Here is a 19,304-nt window from a genome sequence, read left to right as displayed (position 1 = left end):
CGTTTGGGGAAATGTTCATCATCTCTGCATGAAACTATTGCTTTAAATGCAAACAGCAGGCAAAATAAGTGGATTATGTAGTTTTTCAGGTTATGGTATACACCTATAGTAAGAAGTTAGAAACTTACATGGAACTTATGAATTTTTATGGAGCTTTTTGCTGAATGTTGATATTTCTAAAATATTTTACTGTAGAAACTCATATAGAAGACCACTGATAATATATAAAAAGAGACTTTTAAGTACCTGTCAATTCATTCCATAGTTCAATCATAAAAATGTATTTATAGCCAAACTGTTTTATAACTATATATATTTTTACTTAGATCCAAAGGCTAAAATGCACAATGAGAAAAGTTGTTTTATTAAAGATACAGCTTCTTGCTATTTCAGTTAAGGTGTGAGATTTCAAAATAAAATGGTCGAGGCTCCTGTCATGTCTTTCCACAAGACCCAGAATTACAAAACTTAGCCTTCTTGATAATTTTAAGTTAAAAAAAAGTACTTTCAAGCCCTAGTTATGAATGTTAAAGAGCAAAATAAGCTGCCTTAAAAACTGGAAAATAATATTAGAGTTTTGTTTCATGTGGATGTATGACCTAGTCTTGCATATACTCTTGCAATAATCCCATGTTTCCCCAGGTCCATATAGCACATCTACTGCAGAACGCTGGTCTTCTCCAAGACCTTTGCTCGCATCCTTCCTGGAAGTATCTCTAATGTCCACCATGATTTGCAAATATAACTCAAATACACCAGCACCCAGCATATCCTAAATCAATCTTATTTTACCCACAATCTTATTTTACAAGACAAAGCACATGGTATAACTAACTCAGTTTTGCACATGCTGGTCCGTGTATATAGATCAGCCAAGAACTTCTGTTAAATAGGATGTAAAATTCCTGCATGCTTCATATCTTTCTTTTAATGGACATGAGTAGCAGTTCTCTCCCTAGGTGCCATTTTTTTTCACTGAACTTGAATGCGTAAACCAACTGTGAAACTTCAGTCTTTTTGTTGTTGCTGATGCTGCTGGGTTTCGAGTTACCAGAAGGGGAACTTGCAGAAGCAGAACCATTTCATAACCCTAATTTTCTTATGAAAGCACACAAAAAAAGAGCCAAATTCAAGTTTTAAAAAGTCACATTGCTTTCTGACTCTGTTCCACATTTTGTCATAGTGACTTTAATATAAAAACCATGAGCAATTATTACATACAAGTAATTCTGAGCATATTATTTTTAAAGCCTGTGCATTTCAGCACCATACATTGGTTCCCAAAGTGATGTGGGGTTAATTCTATAATTCTGAGCTACTACAAAAGTGGAAGGCCAAGAAATGCTGAATTAAGAATGAAATCTGAATTCTGAATCAACATCTCATGTGCAGTCAGATCATATTCCCTGGCTGTGTGTTTGGGGATGACCCTTTAACGTGTGGCTCCAAGCATGTAACACCCTAGGCTTGCCATTCCCACAGAGTTTTGCCATCCCTAGATTTTGTCACCAATAAGCATTTCAGTTGTGAGGCTCGTCCTACGTTGTCTCTGTCAATCCAGTTATAATTATGTTTATTCATGAAAATCTGTAGTAGCTTCTGATGCACTCTCAAGCTTCTAACATTAGTGCAGGAATACCGTAAGATTCTTTATTTTGCCAGCCTTATAACATTCTGTCTGAATTTCCTCTTAATCACATTATCTTCTTTCTTTTTCCCATATAAACCCCAGGAGACCTAATTTTGTGCATTACATCTTTCACAATGACGGCTCTACCCTTAGCTGAAGAACTGACTAAAAATTAAAAACCTCTACAATAAAATGAAGAAGATACTAGTAGGTGTATAAATTGACAAAATGATTTAAAAGTCAGAAAGTTTATCTAACACAGTTGCCCTCTGTTAGATGACAATGCTAAAAAGCACACGCACTATAAAATTTGTGACAAAATGTTTCAAGAATTACTGACTTTAATTGATTGCCACAATTAACTGCATGGTACAATGTCTTCTGCAGACTAAAAATTGCATTCTTTGCTGCAGCGCAGATCATAACTAATGGGAAATAAGTGAGCTTTTTCTCCACAATTCCAGCTGATGTTGCTGATGTTTTTAAACATATTCCTAGGTTAACTTATCTTTCTAGGATAATTCTGATGTCAGAGACTGTCTGGTTGTATTCAAGGCAATATTTTTGACGTGCTTTTTTTCCCACAGGATAACTGTAATTCTGTAACCAGAGGAATTCTCCTGGTGAGTGAAGACAGATGGTTTATTTCACAGCCCTCAGTGCACAGAGAGGCTGTAATTGCAGTGAGAGGCCTCACCTGGGACCTTCACCTAAACAGCTGCTGCCACTCTCCCAGACCCCCATTTAATCTCAGCAACTCTTCCCTCACAGGGTAGCTCTGTTTGTGCTGCTTCTTAACAATTTTTTCACTCACTCTGCTGGATACCTTGACTTCCTGATTTGGGTTTTCCTTTATTCCTTCAACTATGAAGTCCATCCATAAAAGGAGAACATGGTGAGTCTTTATCTTAGATTTCCATGTGCCAATTAAAAATGAGGAGGGGGATATGGTCCTAATTTTGGAAGAGTACTGGGAGATCTCTGCTAGTCTGAGAAGTTGCTGGTATGTAGAGAAATCTTTATAAGAGGAGCCAATTACTTTTCTTTCTTGGCTGTAACTATTAGTCATCTATTTAATTAAGTGGTAGCTTAATATACCAAGTGATGCTCTTTCAAGCTTATTATCATACATTAAACTAGAAAGTGTTTTGTAGTGGAGCATGACTTAATACCTATGTATGTTCAGTTGGACCTGCTGGGTTTTATTGAGAGTATAACACTGAAGAAAATCTTGGTATGACCTTACCTTGTCTCTTATATGAATCTTAAAGCCTTTACTATTGACTGTAATGGATGCAGAACTATGCAAAACCTCTCAGTTTTCCTGTCTCCTGAAGCCGTCTTGCTTGCCACCTCAGAATACAGCTAATAAAGCTAGTTTCCTATCTGAAAGTCTGCAACTAATTTATTGTTTGAGCTAAGTTTCCACAGTACCATGTGAGGCATGGGAGGAGGGAGGGGGAGGGAAAACAGTACGAGTAAAATAAATGAGAATGTGCTTTGCTAGAAGAATCAAAGGTCCTGGGTGACTACTTGTATTTTAAAAGTTTCTGGGTGGGTTTTCACTTACCTTAACAGTTTATGCTGGTTTTATACCAGGGCTATGAGTGTTCACCATGTGTAATTCTGCAAGAAGTGTTGGAAAACATAGTGCAGTGTTTTCTTTTGGGATGTGCTAGAACATAGGATGAATCTCACGCTTCAGTCAAGCGAGTCAAATTGTGGAACTAAATTATCTGTCCTGAGAGTGGGTCATTGCTTCCCACGGAAGGGCTTTGCAGGTGCCAGAGGTAGCTTGGATTAGCAAAATAAATTTCTGTCCGTGAGGGGTCATTACAGCATGAAACCTAAAGGTTCTAAGTGTAGAAGGAAGGCATTAATGCAGAGCAGCTGAGAACTGTATCCAAGAAGTATAATGCATTTTATGCATCACTTCTTCACTGGCAGATGTGACCCCAGATCAAGGCTTTGGTTTTGTTTGCTCTGTGGCAGCTGGAGACGGCAACTCTGAATTTGTGAAATGCCAGACAAGAGCAGGAAAGCATAGTTGCTTTCTCTAGGACATGTAGTTGAAATTATTGCCCAGAACTCTTCCCAAAAGCCATTTCCCCTCCTGCCGTGTGTGCCGGCACTGGTGTTTCTGCTAGGACCTTGTGGTTGTGCTCAGCAGGGCTGGTAGTGCCCAAACGTGGCTACAGCTCCACAACTCAGCCTGTTCCTTCCAGTCCTCTTTTACCCAATCTGGAGACAGCCCAGGCGTGCTTTATTGAGATTATTTAGTAGTTTTAGGGATTTTGTCAGAAGATATGCTATTTACTGAATGAAACCACCAGCTGTTAACCGATAACACTTTACTGATTGGCGCTTGAAGAAAAAGGGCTTGACTTAGCTTGTGCAATTTAGACATAAGAACTTCTCAAGCAAGGACTTTATCCAAACTAATCCTGCATCTCTATCAGTACTTGGTGTACGGGTGAAAAGTATTAGACTTTCTGAAGGACTGTAAGGAATACTTGGTGCGTGTTTGGGTACTGCGTGTTCCTCATTGTAAACTTATCTTTATCTCTTAGCTGCTTTTAGCTAAGCTCTGCAATTTGACTTCCAAATTGCAGGATTTCTGCAGCCAGAGGCGTATTGAGAATGAATATGGTGCAGCACTATCTCCAGCATCACTTGTGTGATTTCAATGGCCCTAAATGAATCTGGCAAAATACATGATATGTGGATCAATTCAACTGCAGGAGAGCAGATAGCATTTTGCAGGTAGACACATGGATATTTTACCCCTTTTCTTGTCTTCCAAGATGGGACTGAGGTTCAAAGTTCCAGCTGGTGGAGGTCATAGGTTTTGTTTGTTCACATTAGAATTAGGTCATTAGAGTTTATTTTTATACCTGCTATTTGTTATCTTGCAAGTATTCAGGCTGCTTATTGAACAAGGGCTGCCTGGGCTACTAATGGAGTTAGAACCCAGCCTCTGCATAGCTTTAAAGAAAATTTAAAAGGCTAGTCAGCTGGAAACCTGGAGTTTGAAGGAATTCAGTTGTCTGAAGGGGGGAAAAAAAAGTATGCTCTTTTATGATGATTTTCAGTACTTTGACAGTTCTCCATACTGAACCTAAGCAGAGAAGTGCAAGAGTGTTTGAAGAAACTTGTCTGTAAATCCTGTAGCTGGAAGCAGTCCTGCAGTTGAGAACTTTATAATGACTTGCTTCTATGGAAGAATCATGCATTTTAGGGGTAGTCCAGGTGTATTCACGCTGCTTGTCCAGGTACCCAGGGCCTTCAAAACTTGGGCTGCTATGATAATATCACTTTAGTAACCAATTAAGGCATTGGCTTGGCCCTTATGCTGTGTATCATCTACAAAGATAAATACATACTCTATGTTAAAAGTACATTTAACTTTTTGGGAAATATAACAGACCCCATCCTTTTCAAATAATACTAAATGATGCTATGATTCTGAATATCCCAGGTACACTCAGAAGGAAGAACACTATCTCCTTTACTGCAGACAAGAAATACCTTTTAACAGCCTCTTTGTTATCTATATTTAAAGAATGCTAGTGATAATGAAACTAAACAAACATTTCCAAATGTGTGGAATGGATTATCTCCCATTACTATGTGTCCAAATCTTCTTTTCAAAGTCACTGGACTTACACAACATTAAGAGGATGGGAAAGAAAGGAATTGCTGTGTGTGAGGGAGGCAGGAAAAGCTTAAACGCAGAACAGACTTACAAAGTAAGGAAGAGGTAATTTATTACTGTACAACTATAGCTTGATAAGTAACTATTTGACATGAGCTGAACTGCACTATTTCCCTGTATTGTGAGAACTTAGTATTTCAACTGCAAGAATAGATGCAACTTTTTGAACATCTAATGGCTTGTAATGGACTTTGTGCCAACTGTTTCACTGTGGCAATATTTGTGGTGTGACAAGTCTTCATAAACCATGATCATGATACAGCAACAAAACAGCAGAAGCTTCTCAAGTGTTAGTGACAGACTTAATGCTGCACAACAGCTCTGTAATAGGAAGTAACACAGTTATAACGTGTCAGCTACCCTCTGAAATAGAATTTGCTGGTGGATTTGAGGCTTTCTGTAAGCTATTAGAGAGGATGGACATTGTGCTTCCAGCATATAGTGGGAAAACAGTGAATACGCTCAAAGAACCTGCCTTAAAGCAGATAATAGCTATTGCTACCTAAATGTAGAAACAAGCTCCCTGTAGTTTAATTCCCACAGTTGGGAGGGGGAGTGTACCATTCTGGTCAGGATGATAGACAGGTGCTAAGGAGAGGGGTACAGACAGTCAAACAGAATTTAGCACTCATCAGAAGAAGCTAAAAAAGAGGAAAGAGGAATGTTCATGTATTTGAGAAAGGGATCATTATCCTTCTGTGGATCCTAACTATACATAGTGGCCATTCAGAAGGAGGCTGCTAGGTGCTTCTGCAATACAAACATAAAAGCTTCTAAATGAATATATGTTACTTTCAGGTTTTTTTGTTTGTTTGTTTCTAAATAAATGTCTTGTCAGTATCTTACTTCCCTTTCTGTTGTTTTGAAGGTCTGCCTCATTCATGCCTTCCAGCAACTTTTGCTGGTAAACCTGGTACATCACTTCATTACTTGATTGTTGGTTGTCATCTCCCCAGTTTAAATCTTTTCTTGACAGGCTGGGTAGTGTGTTGATGAAGATGCTTTTTTCCCCTACCTGGTCAGGTGAATCCTATCTCTTTCTACTCATCCTCAGAGAGGCTGTTATCATAAAAGCTGAATCCCTGATATCAACACCAGCTCCACAAACAGTTGTTGACCCAACGACTGTGTAATTGCAGTTCAATGTGCGTGCCAAACCTGGAGGTGCACCCAGCTTTATTTGCCAGGAATGAGCTCATAGAGATCTCTAGGCTATCAACACAATCCTTGCTATCTTTTCAGCCTTTGATTACATGCTTGCTGTCAAGAGTTCTTCAAATTCCACTAGTTGAAACTTAGTGCTTTCTAGTACAAAGCTTCTGGATTCTTCTCTGCTGGGGTGATGTTATAATAGTTAACTATTTTATTATTGGATATTTATTCATTTGAAAAAAAAGTTTGTGCATACTGGATTTTTCAGAGTGCATGTAGTCTAATAATTTACAGCTGAGTTTTCTTAATTGGATTTCATTTTAATAGGTCATTTGAGTGGTCACAATCTCTTAATTGAAAATAAGGCAAGGATTAGGAAACAATTAGCAAACAAATTCCTATTGAGGGCAGAAGTAACGACCTCTAGTTTGTTAGAGATTTGCCTTTTATTCCTAATGTCTCCTTCCACTGCAATTGCCCCAGTTATCTCTGATATTCCTGTGAGCCTTACCCTCCATACGGCAAATCACAGAAGCTATTACTTGGGTTTTCTAATGTGGAGTTATACACCAGCTGATCAGTTGGTGCAAAGATGGTGTGGGAAGCTAAAATGGCTTAGTTTTGTTTGCCTTTCATTTACAGGTGGCTATTAATGTAGGTTTATCCCCTCTACTCAATCATAGGTAAGGGAGGTAAGAGCAGCTTGGTGAACATCTAGCAGCCAGCCAAGGTCAGCTCTCCACGCTTGCTTAATGTAACTCATGTTTTGGTTAAAATACAAATGTGAAAATTCAGAATTCTTACAGCAGGTGTAGAAAGCAGTAGATATTTATTTGCATTTAAATGCCTCTGTGATGAAATAAACCAGCTAATGGATTTGTGGAGGCTTGCTAATACGGTTGCAGTTGCAGTGGGCTGAAGTGTCTCTCAAGAAAAAAAAGGCACCCTGTTTTTGATAATACTTGCTCAGTCTATAATCACCATTAACAGAGTGATAATGACGCATGCTAGCATGATTTCTAGGTCCTTAGTGATGTTTAAACAGATTGATATCTGTCAAGAAATTAAGCACGTCACCAGATTCAATTTGTAATCTATGACAAATGTGTACTCAGTTTACCAGTGTTCAAAGACTGAGCTCGCTTATTGTAATACTGAATATGTTGATCTTGAATATAAATACAACCAATATTAACATCAAGGATTTAACTCTAGGTGGCAGTTTATCCCATCCTTTTTTTAAAAATGCAGACTTGGCAGCAGCATATTGATCAGCAAGCTTTTGTAAATGCAACATTAGAAAAACTGGGAGAGACAGCATATCAAGCTGTGATAACAGCTATTCTGACTTTTTAATATATTTCTTCCTACAGCCAGATCACTGAGAAAATGGGGTTTAGAAGGTATTACTCAAATTTTACTTAAAAAAAGATTAATCTTTTCTATAAATGTGAGATGACTGGGAAAAGGGGCCTGATCTTGACTTCCCAAACCCTCTGCCAATTCTTCTTTTTCTAAATTTGGGGTCAAACCCACCAGTAGCTACTGAATAAGTTGTCTCTATTCTTGCTATTGCTGCTTAAAGTACTTGATGCTGGTTGCTACTCCTGAGCAGCCTGAGCTTGCAAACCCTTGCTGGGCCATTTACTATTGCAACGTAACCTTTCATTCTGGCTTTCTGCAAGCCACTTGCACCAACACTGTGGGTTTGCAGCAAGCTCTTTTGTCTGGTTGTGTTTGCCAAGCTCTTTGGAAAATTGCTTCCTTTTTAGAAGTAGGATTTTCCAACAATTAATTTAGAGGGAATGGAGAATCAATAACTGATGGCATAAAGCCACTGCATTTTTCCCAGATCCAGGCAGTGTGGAGGGACTCTGATCAGGTCACTGACATCCTAAAGCAAAATAAGAAAGAATGGAGCAGCTAAGAGTGATCAAATATGATCAAAAGTTACTGGCAGATTTCTCTAGCACAAGAATTGCAAAAGATAATAAGGTTTCAGTGCCATTCTGGCTCTTCCAATTTTGCTCTTTCCCTTTTGCAGAGGTGAACATTTTTGTGTAACAGGCAGAGTCCTCACAGCCCATATAGAGCCACCTTGAGTACAATATCATTAGATAAGCAATAGTAGTACAGTGACATGGCAGAGGAAAGCTATGCTCCAGTTTCTGCTAAAGGTCAGTTTTACCGCAAAAGCCACTAAACATAGTTGTGTATTTGGGGAGGAAATCTCTCTGGGCTACGTAATTGAAATAAGGCTTGTCCTAAGCCTCGTATTTTCCCTACTGAGCTTCATGACCCTTCACATAGATTGCTGTGCTCAGCTCATTCTCATAGAGGTTTGTCACCATTAGGGTTTCAGATGGGCTTGATAAGATGAAAACAAATACAAACACGAGTGGATTGATGGTTGTAAAAAAAGACTTTTTTCGTGTGAAGAAGAAATTCATAGGACAATAAAGTAATTCAGGCTGTAAGGGAAAAGCCCTGGAGGGTTTTGGTCCTGCTTCCTGCTCAAAGCGGGGCCAGCTGGGACTCTGGCCAGGTTACTCTGCTCTCTGCTGAGAGGTTCTTTTTGTAGACTGACTCTCACGTTGGGTTATACAAGCCAAGAAAGACAAAGGAGAGGAATGTATGTTCTTAATATTAACAGGGAGTAATTTCTGAGACTGACAATATAACTCATAATTGAGAGTCAGTGGATATTACAAGGTGTTACTTACAAGGAAAACTTTCCCTCCTAACAGGTACTCCCTTTCCTCCTACATACACCTGAACTGTATGAAAAATTTTAATAACAGTCTCAAATGATGTACCATGACATCTCGGGGATATACATTTGCAATGGAGCAATGAACAAGAATTGTGATTTGCAGTTGGAAAATAAAATTTAACACCAAATGAGCTGGGAATGTCACTACGGAACTTCCTTGCAAAACCATCTAAATTGGAGAACATCAATAAAAAAAAAATAATTAGACAGGCATGTGCCCAGGAAGGGCACAAACTGCTGTAAACAAAACTCTAGCAGTTATCGCTTATGGACAAAGCTGTAGTCTATCTACTAAACTAGATATTTAATACATGAACTAAAATAAAAATTTAGGCCAAGAGGCTCCCTGGTCAGAGAAAGTGTTTTGTGACACACACCTAAAATCAGACCAGATGATCTAATGTTCGCTTCTGGATAGAAAAAAATACATCAGTGAATGCTTCATATTTCATCTGCTGATTGTGGGAGGGAAGTCAACACGCAGTATGATATATTCACAAGCACTGAGTATTCGGTGACTGGAAAAGGTAAAGATCAGCCTGATCAAATCTTTATTGCGTGTGAAGCTGTAGATGATTAAACGCTGCTTACACAGAAATTGCTACACAAGTAGTCAAAATCTTGGTATGATAGGGTTCACCAAAGGAAATAATCTAAATAGATGATACTCAAGGAAGAATAAATGCACAGTATAGCATTTAGAAAGAGGAGAATTAGTAGGAAGGAAAGAAGTAGAGTTAAAAGAAAATGTTCAAAGTTAAGTTGAGGAGTATTAACTTTTGAAAGTAGATGCTGGAGAAAGAATGAAGATGTCAAAAATGAAACTGTAAACTTTTTAAATTTTGCTTTTAACTGATTCAATACCAAACAAACTCACTGTGCTGTAATTGATGCCAGTGATAAAACTTTTAGTAACATCAGCTATGGCTAGATTAGTTTCACTAGCTCCAGCACCTTTAACTAAGGTTTGAATGAACATGTGTGTATTCTGCCTAGTCCATATGCAGATTATCATAGAATCGTATGTTACCTGCATGTTTTAGAGTTGATTGGGAGAAGTCTTCAGCTTAGACTGAAATTGTTGTCATAAACTCCTTGTGGGACATTAATTCAGACCTAATATACTTTGGATGGTGTTCAGTATTGCTAAAATTAGCTAAATGTTCAAAAACTATTGCTTTTGAAAGTGACTAAGCGTTTAGGGGTTAGTGGAGAGTTTAAGGAACCGTGTCACTGTCTGCATTGTAGCTGATCCAATCATGTTAAATAACATGAGTTTTGCTGGTAAGAATGAGTGTTTCTAATTTTTAATTTAAATAGCTTTGTGAAGATAATTTAAGTTTTGGAGAAGCTATATCTATAATTTCAAAATTGTGTATTCATAGATAGCCAGCCCCAAGCCCTTGTCTAATTGAGATTAGTGCAATGACTAAGGAATATATAATAGATTGCTGGGACTACTTCCCATATTCTCTTGCAGCAATTTCCATATCTGTTTTTTAATTTTGAGTCAAACTGTGGATGACCGTTAAAATCCTTGCACACAAGCTAAGTGCTTTAAATAAAGCAATTTTCTGTTAAATAAGTTTGTACAATAATGTGTTTTCATTTTAAGTATTACTCTATTTGAAGGCATATTAGACTGTATACAGTCTAGATGGACTAGAGAGACATGGACACCAAACTGACATGCTGGGTACATCAATTCTAACCTAATTTCCAGTTTCTGCAACTCTTCATTAGATTCATGCAGTCACTGATGTCCAGACAGTGGAGATCTGATAAAATTCTGATCTGCAAAAAGCACTGTATTCTCCCAAACACAGGCTGAAAAATCAGTTCAGATGTTTACAGAATATTCCTGTTTATTAGCTTCTTTCTCTGAAAGTTCTCACCCCCAGAGCAGATGAGAACATGCTTGGCTACCTGATGTGACACTGCTGACCTCGATGGTTTAAGGTAACATTAAGGCTTTGTATAGAAGCAACTGAGACTCACGTGCACGTGCTTATCTCTGATGCTTCCACTGAGAGGGCAGAATGTCAGGACACAAGGCTTTAACAGACACCTGAAGGAGCTGTGACATCTGTTTTAGCAGCCATTTGTTAAGCAAAAATGTGTCACCCTTTAAATTATAGCTGTTGGTTCTCAAAAGTCTTACCCTGTCCTTTGTAAGCACATCTTTGCTCTTAAGAGTGCATGCAACTGAACTTTGTCTCAAATAAGACAGTGAAGTAGGAAGAAATAATCCAAGAGGTGAGGGTCTTTCACCAATTCTGCGTAGAACAAGCTCCAGCATGCCTGAAACAAGCTTTCCTATCTTTTTTTCCTCACTTAAGACAATTTAAGCCAAGGAAAGATATACAATCTAACTTAATGATTAGCTTCTTATGTGCAATCATTAATTATCTATCTATTCAAAATCCCCATTCTATTTCATTACAACCAGCTGAAATATCAGGCGTTAACAGCTATAAGTGTGGCCGTGGAGGTTTGCTCTTGTGCCTGGTGAGCACTGAAAGCTCCACAGGTTCTCATAATGGCATCAATAAAAAAGGTTGGCAGTTTGGTTCCAATGCTTTTAAAAGCTTTCCATATGGTAAAGTGCTCTCCTGAGGTTCAGTGACTGCTCCCTTTTTGTTCCCCTGTTTTTATTGTGAAAATATAAATATCCTGAACTGTCAGGCTTCTGGCTCAAAAGGACTTTGTTACCAGGGTTTCTTCTATCTCTTTTTCCAGATTCAGAAATTAAGTTAATTCCCCTAGATGAGTGCCTTCTTATATAGATATACAGCTGTCACCGAATTTCTCCTCAAAAAGACACATTCTTAAAAAAGACTAAAGGTTTGATAACTAAATTCTAAAGACTATGGGCCAATTTAGGGCCAACTATGGGCCAACTTGAGTGCAAGTTCTAGCCGGTACTGGTTTAGTTTTGGCAGTTGTGTATTTACATGAGAATGTGCTAGAAACTTCACCCCTGAAGTAGAAAGCATGATGGTAAAGCATGATTTAACATGATTTAACTTCACTGCAGTTATCTTCATAGAGATGTTAAGGGGCCTGGAGCTGTTTTTGTTTCATACATGCTCATTTTAAAGCATTTAGAGGTCACAACCACTCAAAGTGTTAATATTAATTACAATTATTCTATTGTTTTGTCATTACTATGACTCGTCAAAACAATGTCACATTCTACTGATTCAACTGCTGAAATTGCAGTATTTCCATTACTACATAAAGAACAGTGAATTTTTTTTAAGGAGGCTAACTAGCAAAGGCACAAATATCCATGGAAAAGTGAATTGTTTTAAAAGTACCTTGATAGTTCTTTTTATATTATTCTATGGTTAAACTGTCTTGCTTTTTTTCCTGCGTCTTGTATTCTCTTAACATGGAAATTCCCTGACTTCACACAGCTATATAAGCACATGTTAGGAACTTGTCATCCATATCCAGAAATAAATAATCAGAAAGGTAAACTCGGCTCAAATGAACAGAGTGAGTCTCCCCTTGTGCTTACCATATTTACTACAGCCTGTTGACCTTCTTTGTTAAGTATTGGACCAATGCTCAGCTATCACCTCAATATTGCTCATAAAATTATTTCCTGTTACTTTTGGTTTCTCTTTATTTGCACATCTGTGCTCTTTTATTTGAATAATGACAAATCAACCTAGTTTGCATTTTCTCCCTTTCTTATATTTGTATTTAGTATCATTTGTCTGAGAAAACACCTGTTCTTTTTAGGGTTAGGTTTAGTTTTCTTGTATTATTCTTTTTTTGTTAAGGTTGATGTTTTTTTTTCTTAGCTTTCCTTAGGACATCATGATTTTATCAACCAAATTTTTGGGTCTCTGACACTACTCTAAAATAACCTCTAAAACACCTAGTTCTTCCTTGTGAATGTGAATAAAAGGTTACTCGTATCACACCAACAATTATCTCTGTGAAGCTACTTGCATGTTAGGTTCCTGCATGAGTGTTATTATCATAAAAACTGTTTCTAAATATTTCTGCCCAGTGATTTGGGTTTATTTCACTCCAGTGTGGAATCTGACTTCTGAGCAAAAGACTTGGAATAATGTCTTTAAAAGATAGTGCTGCTATAGCTTTGTCAAAAGAGCACTCCCCACCCGACTCAATTTACTACTCATTTAAAAAGCCTTAGCCATAAGAACTGAATTGCTAGCTTATTTCTCACTGCATCACTTATTCATGTGTGTGAAACACAATCTTGAGACAGATCTAATGGCTTGTGGAAAGTGAGCATTGAATTACAGGGCGGTGTCGCTACATTAGTGTAGTGTTCACAACATGCTTTACTTCAGGTAAACTTGCATATCCTGAGCTATTTTGCTCATTGAGTTGAACGTTGCAGAAGCCACCTTATGAGAAAACAACAATGAACGGCACCATTTAGGCAAATGGTTAATTTTATCTTTGTTTTGCCAAGTCACAATTCATTGTCCTTCTTGATGGTGCAAAACTAATTGGCTCTTATCACAGTTACATTAACTCCAAAGGCAGATAAAATTAATGCAAAGTAAACACCACCATGATCAGAGACTGACTGATTAAAAGGGAAATAGACTTGCATGAAGTTGACACTGAAACCCATACAGGCGCTCTCAGAATTATAAATCAAGAAGTTCTCCAGATTACCAGCAACTGCTCCAGTTCATTATTTTGTATCCTTTGCTTTAACCTTTGGTCACCCTTAATACGTCTGCTCTGCAGTGATGATTATGACTGATTAAAATAAGCTATGGAAGAACAATGCTGTACTGCATGACTAATTATCAGGTTGCTTGTTTACAGCTTTTTAAAAATGCTTTTGTTCATATAAATAAATCAAAGCCTGTTAAGCTCTGTGCTTTATGTAAAATGCTATTGTAGCTGAATGTGAAAGGGGAATCCTTCACTTTCAAGATATTACACTTTGAATTGCAAAAATCTCCAACCTTTTATTTTCTTATATTCAATCCCTTTAAGACTTGCAATGTTCGCAAGAAGGTCCTGTTTGAGTCTGGGAATGATGTTGTTTCTTAGAGAGTTCATACTTGAACAAATCTATAGATTAAATTCCTTCTGAAAAATCTCGAATTTGGCAACAGGCAATTGCTACTGGGTCTGAATGGATTGAGGAGCATTGGGCGTGACCACGGAGTGGTCTGGATTGTCATTTGCATTTTTATGTTTAAAAATTAAAATGCTGGTGTTTTTCTTTTGAAGATTGGGATTAAATAGAGTGCAGAAACATTCTTGGAAAAACATAAATTTTAACCTGATGAAAACATTATGTTTACTTGAAAGTTGTAGTTAAGGGTTTTACGTGAAGCAAGTAAAAGCCTAGAAAAGACAAAGGAAGACTTATGTATACTTTTGTATTTGAAGACTCGACAGTTAATCTGCACAAGATAAGTGATTTCAGGGAATATGATTCTTAATTAAATTGAATGGCTTAGAGTGTCTCATGGGTAAAACATCTGAATTATTAAAACTCACACAGAAGTAGGAAAAGTTCAGAAATCACTGTGGTCTATAAGCTCATACCCTGACACTTATCAACTGGATAAATACACAGAAGAGTACTGTAAAGAGGAAAGGAATCATTACCTATGCACACTGGTGATTGTACAGGAAGTCTGGAGCTTAAGCTATGAGAGGGTGCTCCCATGAACACGTACATACCCAGAGGACAGAGCAAAGAGGAGCTTCTCTTCAAATTATTCATGGAAAAGACAAATCCTATCTCTTTCTTGTAACCTTCATCACAGGATCCAACAAGACATGTTTGTTCTCCAGCAAAGAATACACTGGAGATGACAGGCTTAATTAGATGTACCTATAATTAATATTTTTTATAATGAATGTGTGGAATATTAAATACCTCAACAAAAATGTACTAGGACATTGATGTGGGAGCCTGAATCTAAAACATTAGGCAAAGTGGGAATTGGGATTCTCCATCCTTTATATAAATATAGGGAGCAACAGAGAGAAAGATAGAATCTGGAGGATTAAGTTACTTGAGGAATGCAATGAAATATCCATATGTAGCTTTCATGTATAAATGGTTGCAGGCAATTTGAAAGCAACTAAGATGTAGAGGTTATGCTTTGTAAGCTGAGGGTCTGCACATTGTTCACTGGTAGTTCCCAGAAGCTTACCATGAGGCTACGTTGTGAGGGTTTTTTGCTAGGCATAGGGAAGTGTCCCTCTTGTAGGTGACAACGAGTCATCAAACTGCTTTGGTCCTTCTGCAAAGTAACAGCAGAGAAAGTTTAAGTTAGACAGGTCTGCTCTTGGGGTAAGGATTATTAAGTCCAAGAATAGATGTCATGGGAGGTTGTGTTAATTGTCTTTAGAGGTTTTTGAGAACAACAGCAAAGCAAAACTTCTCTCAAGTATGGCAAGGCACGGCTGATCTATTTTTCTATGATACATACTTTACTTTCAAAAGTCCATCACCTATAGTGTTTTGCAGGAAAAGAATCCCATTACACTTAATTTTGTTGAAATATTTGCTTCCAGTTTATCATATTTCCCATAAAAACCTAAGCATGTGATAAAGCTGTTCTGGACTCTTGTACCCATTAAACTATTTCACAATGAAATAGTTCCACCTTAGAACAACTACAGAAAAGAATTCAAAACAAATTTGTTGCCAGTATATTTGTATAGTCATCTTTTTATAGTCACAGTATACTGCCATTGCTATATTTAAGAACAATAAATAATCACAGCTGCACTCCCTGCAGCTGAATGGGTAAACACAAGGTGAAACATTCTTCAAACAGCAGCTAAGTGATCCTGTAATGAAGGAATCCATTTAAGTCATACATTTGAGAAACATCAGACATTTCAGATCAACTTGTTCTAGTTTAAATGCAGTTTCTTACTTGTTAATCCATTATTGGCCCATTCTGATTCTGAAAATCCTATTGATTTCCTTTTTATGTATTTCCTTTTTTTTTTTTTGCTCTTCTGTAGCATGTTTGTAAGGATTAGAGAGCAAACCTCTTTCTCTCTCTTTCGATCAAGTTCAGCTTTTTATCTTGCATGGAGAAGCTTCCTTACAAGGACATTTATCTGAGGCCTCTGGCAAACAGCAAAACAGACCTTCCCTTAAAGCTCCTAGCAGACAGCTAATGCCAGGCCCTCTGAGCTTCTCCAATGGCCATTAGCCTGCTGGTGCCATTTCACTTAAAGTTAGCATCTTTGTATCATAGCAACACAAGAGAAATCGAAGCACAGACAATACAGCGGTGTTTTGTCACAAAGAAAAACTGGAAAATTCCCGAACTGACTCCTACGTTTGAATGATCTTTTTGTGCAAATTCACAGCAGGTTTCCCACGTCAGATGAGTAAATAATGGTGTTCTAGCATTAAAGCCAGTTTCTAGATGAGCAAAACGACCTCTTTCTATCTCAAAATGTGTGACTGTATCACCTGCTTGTCAATCATGCAAGGAGAAACAACTTCCACAACATTATTGTGATGAGGGCAGGTCAGCTGGTTATTTTTAGCTTGAGCTAACTCATCTAGCAAACTCCCACAAGAGGAAACATTTTTTTCTTTTACCTGCAGCTTATTAGCATTCAGAGCTGCACAACTCCATCTATTTGAGCATCAAAACAGCTATTTTGGTCTTGTTTTTACAACCAAATGCTTACTGTTCAGTATAAGGAAAAAGGTGCATTCAGAAGAGATGGCATAATATGTTTCTCATCTCAAAAGCTAAATGCAAATACTGATTGCTGAAGTCTCTGATGTTAGAATAACAAGCACATAAACATTAGCACAGCAACCCTCTGCCATTAATGGCTGTGGCCATTAAAACTCTTCTGGAGTAGAGAATGGAAATTCACTGTATTTTATTTTAACGTTTCTTTTAAATTTTTCATATCTACATAGTTAAAATTTTAATGGAAGCTCCTGTTCAAGTTCAAAACCCTTTATTTAGCTGGTGTTAGGATGGTATTTTAGGATAGAATCATAGAATAGTTACGGTTGGAAGGAACCTTAAAGATTATCCAGTCCCAACCCCCCTGACATGGGCAGGGACACCTCCCACTAGCTCAGGCTGCCCAAGGCTCCATCCAACCTGGCCTTGAACACCTCCAGGGATGGGGCAGCCACAGCTTCCCTGGACAACCTGTCCCAGTGCCTCACCACTCTCATGGTGAAGAAATTCTTCCTTATGTCTTGTCTAAATTTTCCCTTCTCCAGCTTATATCCATTCTGTCTTGTCCTATCATCAAAAGCCTTTATGAATAGTCCCTCTCCAGCTTTGTTGTAGGCCATCTTCAGGTACTGGAAGGTCGCTATAAGATCTCCTTGGAGCCTTTTCTTCTCCAGGCTGAACAACCCCAACTCTCTCAGTCTGCCCTCATAGGGAAGGGGCTCCAGCCCTTGGATCATCTTTGTAGCTTCCTCTTGATCTGTTCCAACAGCTCCATATCCTCCTTACGTTGAAGATTCCCGAACTGGACACAAAACTCCAGGTGAGGTTTCACAAGAGAGGAATAGAGGGGCAGAATCACCTCCCTCGACCTGCTGGCCACGCTGCTTTTGATGCAGCCCAGGACACGGCTGGCCTTCTGGGCTGTGAGTGCACATTGCTGGCTCATGTCGAGCTTTTCATGGACCAGCAGCCCCAAGTCCTTCTCTGCAGGGCAGCTCTCAGTCACATCATCTCCCCATCCTGTATTGCAAATGGGGATTGCCCCAACCCAGCTGCAGGACTTTGCACTTGGCCTTGTTGAACCTCCTGAGGTTCTTACAGACCCACTTCTCCAGCCTGTCCAGGTCCCTCTGGATGACGTCCCATCCTTCCGGTGTGCAACTGCACCACTCAGCTTGGTGTCATCTGCAAACTTGCTGAGGGTGCTCTCAATTTCGCTGTCTATATCATCGATGAACATATTAAACAGCACTGGTCCCAGTACGGACCCCCGAGGGACACCACTTGTCATGGATCTCCATCTGGACTTCGACCCATTGACCACTACTCTCTGAATATGACCATCCAACCAGTTTCTTATCCACCAAACCATCCACCCATCAAATCCATATCTCTCCTGTTTAGAGAGGAGGATGTTGTGGAGGACCATGTCAAAGGCTTCACAGAAGTCTAGATAGATCACATCTGTCAGTTTACCTGTGTCCACTGCTTCAGTCACCCTATCATTGAAAGCTGCTAAGTTGGTCACACAGGATTTTCTCCTGGTGAAGCCATGCTGGCTGCCATTAATCACCTCCATATGCTTTAGCACAGCTTCTAGGAGGATCTGTTCCATCATCTTCCCAGGCACAGAGGAGAGGCTGACAGGTCAGTAGTTCCCAGGGTCATCTTTTCTACCCTGTTTAAAAATGGGAAATGTTACCCTTCTTCTAGTCACCAGGGACTTCTCCCGATTGCCATGTCTTTTCAAATATCATGGAGAGTGGCTTAGCAACCACATCTGCCAATTCTCTCAGGACTCTGGGATGTATTTTGTCAGGTCCCATAGTCTTATAAATGCTCAGGTTCCTCAGGTGGTCATGAACCTGATCCTCCTCTACTGCGGGAGGGGGTTTACCCCCCTGGTCACCATCTTGCAGGATCTCTTCCAATTGTGCTCTTTGACCTGGTGCTTAAGTTCATACACCAGAGAGCTTATTTTTCTCCCTAAGCAGACACAGGTATGCCAGGGAGAATGCCAAATTAGCACCTGGAAATGCTGAAAAGTACAATCTACAGTTTGATATCAATTGCATACCTTAGCAGAGTCAGGTGGGGGAATGCTTTCAGAAGAAACCTTGAAATAACTCTTTCTGCTTGCTGTCATCTCCTGGATTTATTCCCATTGCAGGCTGAGATCCTATCTGAATCATAAAAAGGAGTCATAAAAATTAAAACACAGTGAGAAAGAAACAATAATTTCATTAATTACTATAATACACAGGTGTTAGAGTTGACCAGACAGGTAAATGTAGGTAATTTTTTAAAATTATTCACATTTTATCAGTGAAAGGCAGAAATATT

At 38.6% G+C, this 19,304-nt stretch overlaps 1 protein-coding gene across 5 annotated transcripts in view; it reads right to left on the bottom strand.

Moving 5' to 3' along the window:
- Positions 1–19,061, bottom strand: part of SNX13 (sorting nexin 13) — a 90,368-nt gene extending 71,307 nt beyond the window's left edge. For 3 of the 5 annotated variants that reach the window (XM_069860336.1, XM_069860340.1, XM_069860339.1), the window contains exon 1: positions 19,039–19,060. The gene's annotated coding sequence lies outside the window, so the exon portion shown is untranslated. Of the gene's footprint in view, positions 1–19,038 lie in introns of all 5 variants that reach the window. The other 2 variants (XR_011337685.1, XM_069860337.1) reach the window with 2 other exon arrangements.
- Between the last annotated feature and the right edge of the window lie 243 nt (positions 19,062–19,304).

Source organism: Phaenicophaeus curvirostris, chromosome 6 (genome assembly GCF_032191515.1).
Source record: "Phaenicophaeus curvirostris isolate KB17595 chromosome 6, BPBGC_Pcur_1.0, whole genome shotgun sequence".
In the NCBI taxonomy this organism is placed as follows: domain Eukaryota; kingdom Metazoa; phylum Chordata; class Aves; order Cuculiformes; family Cuculidae; genus Phaenicophaeus; species Phaenicophaeus curvirostris.
Note: the sequence above shows the minus strand (reverse complement) of the source record. Positions and strands in the feature narration are given on the sequence as shown.